Source organism: Pongo abelii, chromosome 5 (assembly GCF_028885655.2).
Source record: "Pongo abelii isolate AG06213 chromosome 5, NHGRI_mPonAbe1-v2.0_pri, whole genome shotgun sequence".
Taxonomy (NCBI): domain Eukaryota; kingdom Metazoa; phylum Chordata; class Mammalia; order Primates; family Hominidae; genus Pongo; species Pongo abelii.
In genome coordinates, this window is record NC_071990.2 from 127,103,568 (window position 1) to 127,113,732 (window position 10,165).

The following is a 10,165-nucleotide window of genomic DNA, read 5'->3' on the forward strand; positions in this document are numbered from 1 at the left end:
ATGCTTTAGTGGTAATTTCTGAGATTTTGGTATACCCATCACCCAAGCAGTGTACAATGTACCCAATGTGTAGTCGTTTATCCCTCACCTCCCTCTTCCCCCTGAATCCCCGAAGTCCATGATATCATTCTTATGCCTTTGCATTTTCATAGCTTACCTCTTACTTATAATGCATGCATATGCTAGTGTCTTTGCTATATAATGACTTATTTTCCTCTGGGTAGACTCTCTACCCAGCAGTGGGATTGCTGGATCAAATGGTAGTTCTACTTTAGCTCTTTAAGGAATATCCATCCTGTTTTACACAGTGGTTGTACTAGCTTACATTCCCACCAGCAGTGTAAGTGCTCCCTTTTCACCACATCCACTCCAACACCTAGTATTTATTTATTTTTTAATTATGGCCATTCTTGCAGGAGTAATTAGTATCTCGTTGCGGTTTTGATTTGCATTTCCCTGATAGTGTTGTTGAGCATTTCTGCATGTGTTTGTTGGCCATTTGTATGTCTTCTTTTGAGAATTGTCTATTCATGTCCTTTGCCCACTTTTTGATGGGATTATTTGTTTTTTCTTGCTGATTTGTTTGAGTTCCTGGTAGATTCTTGATATTAGTCCTTTGTCGAATGCATAGTTTGTGAATATTTTCTCCCATTTTGTGAGTTGCCTGTTTACTCTGCTGATTGTTTCTTTTACTGTGCAGAAGCTTTTTAGTTTAATTAGGTCCCATCTATTTATTTTTGTTTTTGTTGCATTTGTTTCTGGGTTCTTGGTCATGTACTCTTTGCCTAAGCCAATGTCTAGAAGAGTTTTGCCAGTGTTACCTTCTAGAATTTTTATAGTTTCAGGTCTTAGATTTAAGTCTTTGATCCATCTTGAGTTGATTTTTGCATAAGGTGAGAGATGAGGATCCATTTCATTTTCCTAAATGTAGCTTGCCAATTATCACAGCTCTATTTGTTGATATAGGGTGACTTTTCCCCACTTTATGTTTTTGTTTGCTTTGTCAAAGATCAGTTGGCTGTAAGTATTTGGCTTTATTTCTGGATTCTCTATTCTGTTCCATTGGTCTACATGCCTATTTTTATACCAGTATCATGCTGTTTTGCTGGGTAATGTGATGCTTCCAGATTTGTTCTTTTGCTTAGTCTTGCTTTGGCTATATGGGGTCTTTTTGTTTGTTTGTTTGTTTCATGTGAATTTTCAGATTGTTTTTTCTAGTTCTACGAAGAATGATGGTGGTATTTTGATGGAATTGCATTCAATCTGTAAACTGCTTTTGGCAGTATGGTTATTTTCACACCATTGATTCTACGTATCTGTGAGCATGGGATGTGTTTCCATTTGTTTGAGTCATCAATGATTTCTTTCAGCAGGTTTTGTAGTTTTTCTTGTACAGATCTTTCACCTTCTTGGTTAAGTATATTTCTAAGTATTTTAATTTCTTACAGCTGTTGTAAAAGGGATTGAGTTTTCGGTTTGTTTCTCAGCTTGGTCATTGTTGGTGTATAGTAGTCCTACTAATTTGTGTACCTTGATTTTGTATCCTGAAACTTTGCTGAATTCATTTATCAGATCTAGCAGTTTTCTGGATGACTCTTTAGGGTTTTCTAGGTGTATATTCATATCATCACTAAACAGCAACAGTTCAACTTCCTCTTTACTGATTTTGATGCCCTTTATTTCTTTCTCATGTCTGATTGCTCTGGCTAGGACTTCCAGTACTATATGGAATAGAAGTGGTAGATGTGGGCATCTTTGTCTTGTTTCAGTTCTCATGGGAAATACTTTCAATCTTTCCCCATTCTGTATAATGTTGGCTGTAGGTTTTTCATAGATGGCTTTTATTACCTTGAGGTATATCCCTTCTATGCCAACTTTGCTGAAGGTTTTAATTATAAAAAGATGCTGAATTTTGTCAGGTGCTTTTTCTGCATCTATTGAGATGATCATATTAGGTTGGTGCACAAGTAATTGCAGTTTCAGATCATGAATTTTCAGTCATTATAACTAGGCTCAAACCACCTCTTTATTAATCAAAACAGGAACCATTACAATCAACACATTTTTGCCAACAAGAAATGTTTGTTTATTCCTGTAGCATAAAAATCTGTGCCTTGAGATTCAGTGAATGCTTGGAAAGCATTTTCTACATCCAGCTGGTTGTGGAAGTGTTTTCTCTGCAAAAAGCTGTTGAGATGCTTAAAGAAGTGGTAGTCAGTTGGTGAGAGGTCAAGTGAATATTGCAGATTAGACAAAACTTCATAGCACAATTGTTCGATGTTTGAAGTGTTGGTTGTGTGACGTGTGGTTAGGCACTGTTTTGGAGAAGAATTGGGCCCTCTCTGTTGACCAATGCCAGCTCCAGGCATTGCAGTTTTCAGTGCATTTCATTGACTTCCTGAGTATACTTTTCAGATATAATGGTTTTGCCAGGATTCAGAAAGCTGTCGTGGATAAGATTGGCAGCAGACCACCAAACAGTGGTGCAAGTTTGGCTTTGGGAGGTGTTTTGGAGTTTCTTCTCAGTCCAACCACCAAGCTGGCCATTGCCAGTTGTATAAAATCCAATTTTCGTCACATGTCACAATCTGATCAAGAAATGGTTCATTGTTGTTGCAAAGAGTAAGAGGAGATGACACTTCAAAATGATGATTTTTTTTTTATTTTCAATCATGAGGCACCCATTTATTCAGCTTTTTCACCTTTACAATTTGTATCAAATGCCAAGCAACCATAGAATGGTAGGCATTGAGTTCTTCGGCAACTTCTTGTGTAGTTGTAAGAGGATCAGCTTCGATGACTGCTCTCAATTGGTCACTGTCAACTTCTGATGGCCCACCAGCGTGCTCCTCATCTTCAAGGCTCTCATCTCCTTTGCAAAACTTTTTGAACCATCACTGCACTGTACGTTCATTAGCAGTTCCAGGGCCAAATGTGTTGCTGATGTTGCGAGTTGTCTCCACTGCTATACAAACCATTTTGAACACAAATAAGAAATTAGCTTAAATTTGCTTTCTATCTAACATTATTTCCATAGTCTAAAATAAACATAAAATAAACAGCAAGTAATACATCATTAGCAAAAAATCATAAAGCAAGATATGCCCATTAAAATGATGTATAACATAACCACATTTATTTAAGAATGTATTCCAATATTGAACAGCAAATTTCAACAATGCAAAGACCACAATTACTTTTGCACTTACCTAATATGATTTTTGTTTTTCATTCTGTTTATATGGTGTATCACATTTGTTAACTTGTATATGTTAAACCATGCCTGCATCCCTGGTATGAAACCCACTTGATCATGGTGGATTATCTTTTTGATATGCTGTTGGATTTGGTTAGCTAGTATTTTGTTGAGGATTTTTGCATCTATGTTCATCAGGGATATTGGTCTCTAATTTTCTTTTTTTCTTGTGTCCTTTCCTGGTTTTGGTATTAGGGTAATACTGGCTTCACAGAATGATTTAAAGAGGATTCCCTCTTTCTCTATCTTTTGGAATAATTTCAGTAAGATTGGTACCAATTACTCTTTCAATGTCTGATAGAATTCAGCTGTGAATCCATCTGGTCCTGGACTTTTTTTGTTGGCAATTCTTTTATTACTGTTTCAATCTTGCTACTTGTTATTGATCTGTTCAGAGTTTCTATTTATTTCTAATTTAATCTGGGGGCGCTGTATATTTCCAGAGATTTATCCATCTCTAGATTTTTACTTTGTGTGTGTAAAGGTGTTCATAGTAGCCTTGAATGATCTTTTGTATTTCTGTGATATCAGTTGTAAAATTTCCTATTTCATTTCTAATTGAGCTTATTTAGATCTTCTCTCTTCTTTTCTTGGTTAATCACACTAATGGTCTATCAATTTTGTTTATCTTTTCAAAGAACCAGCTTTTTGTTTCATTTATCTTTTCTATTATTTTATTGTTTCAATTTCATTTAGTTCTGCTATGATCTTTGTTATTTCTTTTCTTCTACTGGGTTTGGGTTTGGTTTGTTCTTATTTCTCTAGTTCTGTGAAGTGTGACAGATTGTTTATTAGCACTCTTTCAGACTTTTTGATGTAGGCATTTCATCCTGTAAACCTTCCTCTTAGCATTGCTTTTGCTGTACCCCAGAGGTTTTGATAACTTGTGTCACTATTATTGCTCAGGTGAAATAATTTTTTAATGTCCATCTTGATTTCATGGTTGAACCAAAGATCATTCAAGAGCAAATTATATAATTTCCATGGATTTTTACAGTTTTAAGGGTTCCTTTTGGAGTTAATTTCCAGTTTTATTCCACTATGGTCTGAGAGGATACTTGATATAACTTTGATTTTCTTAAATTTACTGAGACTTGTTTTGTGACCTATCATCTGATCTATCTTGGAGAATGTTCCATGTGTTGAAGAAAAGAATGTATATTCTGCAGTTGTTGGGTAGAATGTTCTGAAAATATCTGTTAAGTCCATAGGTTCTATGGTATAGTTTAAGTCAATTGTTTCTTTGTTGACTTTCTGTCTTGATGACCTGTCTAGTGCTGTCAGTGGAGAACTGAAGTCCCCCACTATTATTGCATTGCCATCTATCTCATTTCTTAGGTCTAGTTGTAATTGTTTTATAAATTTGGGAGCTCCAGTGTTAGGTGCATATATACTTAGAATTGTGATATTTTCCTGTAGACTATTCCTTTTTCTATTATATAATGTCCCTCTTTGGCTTCTTTTACAGTTGTTGCTTTAAAGTCTCTTTCATCTGATATAAGAATAGCTACTCCTGCTCATTTTGGGTTTCCATATGTGTGAAATATCTTTTTCCACACCATTACCTTAAGTTTATGTGAGTCCTTACGTGTTTGGTGAGTCTCTTGAAGACAGCAGATACTTGGTTGGTGGATTTTTTTTTTTTTTTTTTTTTTTTAAATTCATTTTGCCATTCTGTATCTTTTAAATGGAGAATTTAGGTCATTTACATTCAACGTTGGTATTAAGATGTGAGGTACTATTCTATTCATCATGTTAGTTGTTGCTTTAATACCTTGGGTTTTGTTCCATTGTGTTATTGTTTTGTAGGCCCTGTGAGATTTATGCTTTAAGGAGGTTCTACTTTGGTATATTTTGAGGTTTTCTTTAAAGATTTAGAACTTCTTTAGGCATGTTGTAGTGCTGGCTTAGTAGTGATTAATTCTTTCAGCATTTGTTTGTCCAAAAAAGACTATCTTTCCCTCATTTATGAAGCTTAGTTTTGCTGAATACAAAATTCTTGGCTGACAATTATTTTGTTTCAGGAGGCTAAAGATGGGACCCCAATCCTTTCTGGCCTGTAAGGTTTCTGCCAAGAAGTCTGCTGTTAATTGATAGGTTTTCCTTTATAGGTTATCTGATGCTTTTTTCTCAAAGCTCTTAATATTCTTTCATTTGTCTTGACTTTAGATAATCTGATGGCTATGTACCTAAGTGAAGATCTTTTTGTGACGAATTTCCCAGGTGTTTTTGAACTTCTTGTATTTGGATGTCTAGATCTCTAGCAAGGCCAAGGAAATTTTCTTCAATTATTCCCTCAAATAAGTTTTCCAAACTTTTAGATTTCTCTTCTTCAGAAACACCAATTATTGTTAGGTTTGGCTGTTTAACATAATCCCAAATTTCTTGGAGGCTTTGTTCATTTTTTAAAATTCTTTTTTATTTTACTTTATCAGATTGGGTTAATTTCAAAGCCTTGTCTTCAAGCTCTGAAATTCTGTTTTCTAGTTGTTCTAGTCTACTGTTGAAATTTTCAACTGCATTTTGTATTTCTCTAAGTGTGTCTTTCATTTCTGGAAGTTGTGATTGTTTTGTTTTTATCATATCTATTTCTCTGGAGAATTTTTCATCCATATCTGTATCTTTTTAAAATTTCTTTAGGTTGTTTTTCACCTTTCTTTGGTATCTCCTTGAGTAGCTTAATAATCAACCTTCTGAATTCTTTATCTGGCACTTCAGAGATTTCTTCTTGGTTTGGATTCATTGCTGAGGAGCTAGTGTGATCTTTTGGAGATGTTATAGAACCCTGTTTTGTCGTATTACCAGAATTACTTTTCTGGTTCCTTCTCGTTTGGGTAGACTATTTCAGTGGAGAGGTCTGAAACTCAAGTCCTGTTGTTTAGATTATCTTGTCCCATGGTGTGATCCCTTGATATGGTGCTTTCCTCCTTCTTCTAGGGATGTGGCTTTCTGAGAGCTGAACTGCAGTGATTGTTATTGCTCTTCTGGGTCTAGCCACCTGGTGAGACTACCAGGCTCTGGGTTGTTGCTGGGGGATATCTGCAAAGCGTCCTGTATTGTGATCCATGTTGGGGTCTCACAGCCATGGATACCAGCATCTGTTCTGGTAGAGATGGCAGGAGAGTGAAGCAGACTCTGTGAGAGTCCTTGGTTGCAGATATGTTTAGTGTACTGGCTTTCTTGAATGCTGGTTATGCTAGCTGTGAAATTATCACGTGGACACACTCAGGACCGCTGGTTAGCCGGGATGTTGTAAGCAGTGGACTTATGTGTTGGATTCTCCTTTCTGAGATCAGGTTTATTCTGTCATGAGTTGCTTTAATGACCTGGGTTTGTTGGCCTCTAGCCAGGAGGTGGCACTTTCAAGAGAGCACCAGCTGTGGTAGTAATAGGGGGTTCTAAGCATGCCATAAGATGACAGTGGTATTTTGGTTTCTCCAGTGATGGGCAGGGTCATAAAGTTCCCAAGAGTAGTTCTAGGTTTTGTGTTTAGCTACCAGGGTGGGTAGCAAAATACAATCAAGGGAGGGCAGGATTAGGTGGCTCTTAACTCAGACTCTCTTTGGGCAAGGCCTGCCATGGTCACTGTTGGGGGGGAAGGGCTCTCAGTCCACTGGGGTTATGTTCCAGAGGGGATCTTGGCTGCCTCTGCTGTATCATATAGTTCACCATAGAAGTGGGGGATACCCAGTAGTGAGAAGCCTGACTCCACTCCCATGAAGTTGGTGAGGCTGGTCTCACTCCTGCAGTGCCTTGCTCAGACCTTGCACCATGAGCTACCCTACTGAGAAAGCAAGATGGCCTTTAGACCTCATCCCTCCCTATCTGCCTATTCCAGCAGCAGCAGCTCCTGTGCTCCTGTGCTTGCTCATATCCACAGCAGCATCCACTCATCCCCTGGACTCCACTAAGAAAAAAATTGTTCCCAGTCTAAACCACTACCAATTACAGTTGAGAGTTTCCTTCTCTCTGCAACCCCTCCCCAATTCTGCTGACTGCCTTCCCCAAGGCCCCTTGTGAGATTTAGTCAGGGATAGCTCCCATGGGCTTTAGCTGGAGACTGGGAGTAAGTGCAAGGCACTTCATGCTGCTACTTCTACTTTTATATTTCAAGTGACTTCTTAACTCCATTTCATCTCTAGGTAAGGTTGAATCCTTCTCCTGTGATCTGGATTTTCAGATTCCCCAGGTGGGATGTGTGTTTGGAGGTATGTTCCCCCTCACACTTTAGGAACTCAAGTTTTTCACCTGTTTCATGGAATTTACAGCGGCATGCTGCTTCTTTTAAAGTAGCTGTGAATTCTTTCAGTTTTCCTGGTATGTTCCTGCAGTGATCCTTGGAGAAAAGATCACAGTGTGAGTCTGCACACACTGTTCTGACCATTCATGTGGGAGCTGCACATTAGCCCTGTTTCCTGTCCGCCATCTTCCCCCAATATCCGATAGTTTGCTTTTTGAAAAGATCAACACAACTGATAAACCTTCTGGTTAAAAAAAAAAAGAAAAAGAAAAAGACTCAAATTACTGAATCAGGAATGAAAGGGGATATTACCAATCTTTGAGAAATAAAAGGAATTATTAGAGAATACTATGAACAATCATATGCCAACAAATTAGATTAATTAGATGAAATGGACAAATTCCTAAAAGAATACAGTCTACCTAAACTGATTCAAGGAGAAATAGAAAATTTGAGTCAATCTATAACAAATTAAAATTTTAACTAATAATCAAAAAAATTGCCACCAGAAAAAAGGTCAGAACCAAATCTCTTCACTGGTAAGTTCTACCACATATTTAATAAGAATAACACTAATTCTTCACAAACTTTTTCAAAAAATAGAAAAGGAGGAAACATTTCCCAGATCATTCTATGAGGCCAGTATTAACCTGATACCAAAACCAGATAAAGCGATCAAAAGAAAAAAAAAGCTATGGACCAGTAGCTCTTATAAATGTAATAAATATAGATACAAAAATTCTCAACAAAATACTAGCAAACTGATTTCAATAACATATAAAAATAATTATATGCCATAATCAAGTGAGATTTATCTGACGAATACAAGGTTGTTTCAACATATCAAAACTAATCAATGTTATACACCATATTAACAGAATACGGGGCCAAAGAAACCACATAATCATCTCAATAGACACAGAAAAAAAAGCATTTGATGAAACTCAACCTGCTTCCATGAAACACACACACACACACACCAGCTCCTTTGGATACATACCCGGAAAAGGAATTGCATATCATATGGTAGTTTTATTTTTAACTTTTTGAGGAATCTCCACATCATTTTTCATAATGGCTGTACTAATCTATATTCCTACCAATAGTGTACCACGGTTCCCTTTTCTCCACATCTTCACCGGTACTTATCTCTTGTCTTTTTGGCAATAGCCTTTTTAGCAGGTATAAGGTGGTATCTCATTGTAGTTTTAATTTGCATTTCCCTGACGATTAGAGATGTTGACCATTTTTCATGTATCTCTTGGCCATTTGTATATCTTCTTTTGAGAAATGCCTGTTCAGGTCCTTTACCCATTTTTAAATCAGGTTATTTGTTTTACTTGCTATTAAGTTGTTTGAGTTCCTCAAATATTTATCATATTAGCCCCACAGATTAATGAATAAAGAAAATGTGGTATATATGCACAATAGAATACTATACATCCTTTAAAAAGAAAAAAATTTTACCATTTGTGAAAACATAAATGAACCTGGAAGACATTAAGCTAAGTGAAATAAGACAGTCCCGGAAAGAACAAACACTCCATGAACTGACTTATATTTGGAATTTTAAAAATCATTACTCATAGAGGCAGAGAGTAGAATGGTGGTTACCAAAGGCTGGGGTGGGGACGGTGGGGAAAGTGTAGTCATGGGTGAAAAGGTACACAGTTTCAGTTAGGCAAGAGGAAGCAGTTTTAGAGATCTATTGCACAGCATGGTGACCATACTAATGTATTGCATATTTCAAAATTGCTAAAAGAGTAAAATTTAAATGTTCTCATTATTTAAAAAAGATAAGTAGGTGAGGTGATAAATATATTAATAAGCCTGATTTAATCTTTCTAAAATATGTACATATATCAAAACATCATGTTGAACCCCACATATGTATATAGCTATTATTTGTCAACTAAAAATTTTAAAAAGCAAAACATGCAACAGGCTAGGAATATAAGGCACTTATTCAACCTGATGAAGTGTATCTGTGAAAAACCCACAATTCATATTATACTTAATTGCAAAAGTCTAAAAGCTTTTTTCCTAAGGTCCAAAACAAGACAAAGATGTTCACTGTTGCCACATGTGTTAACACTGTATTGGAGATTCTACCCAGGGTAGTCAGGCAAGAAAAAGAAATACAAGGAATCTAGATTGAAAAAGAAGAAATAAAACTATCTGTATTTGCAGATGACATAATCCTTTTTTTTTTTTTTTTTTAGACGGAGTCTTGCTCTGTCATCCAAGCTGGAGTGCAGTGGCACGATCTTGGCTTACTGCAAGCTCCACCCCAGGGCTTCACACCATTCTCCTGCCTCAGCCTCCCAAGTAGCTGGGACTACAGGTGCCCGCCACCACACCCGGCTAATTTTTTTTGTATTTTTAGTAGAGTCGGGGTTTCACCCTGTTAGCCAGGATGGTCTCGATCTCCTGACCTCATGATCCGCCTGTCTCGGCCTCCCAAGGTGCTGGGATTATAGGCGTGAGCCACCGTGCCCGGCCGACATAATCTTATAAACAGAAAGTCCTAGAAGATCCACACCTGCCCCCCACCAAAAAAAATCCTATTAGAGGTAATAAGTAAGTTCAGCAAGGTTATGGGATACATGGACAATACAAAAAAATTAACTGTATTTCTATGCACTTGTAATTAACAATCCAAAAATAAA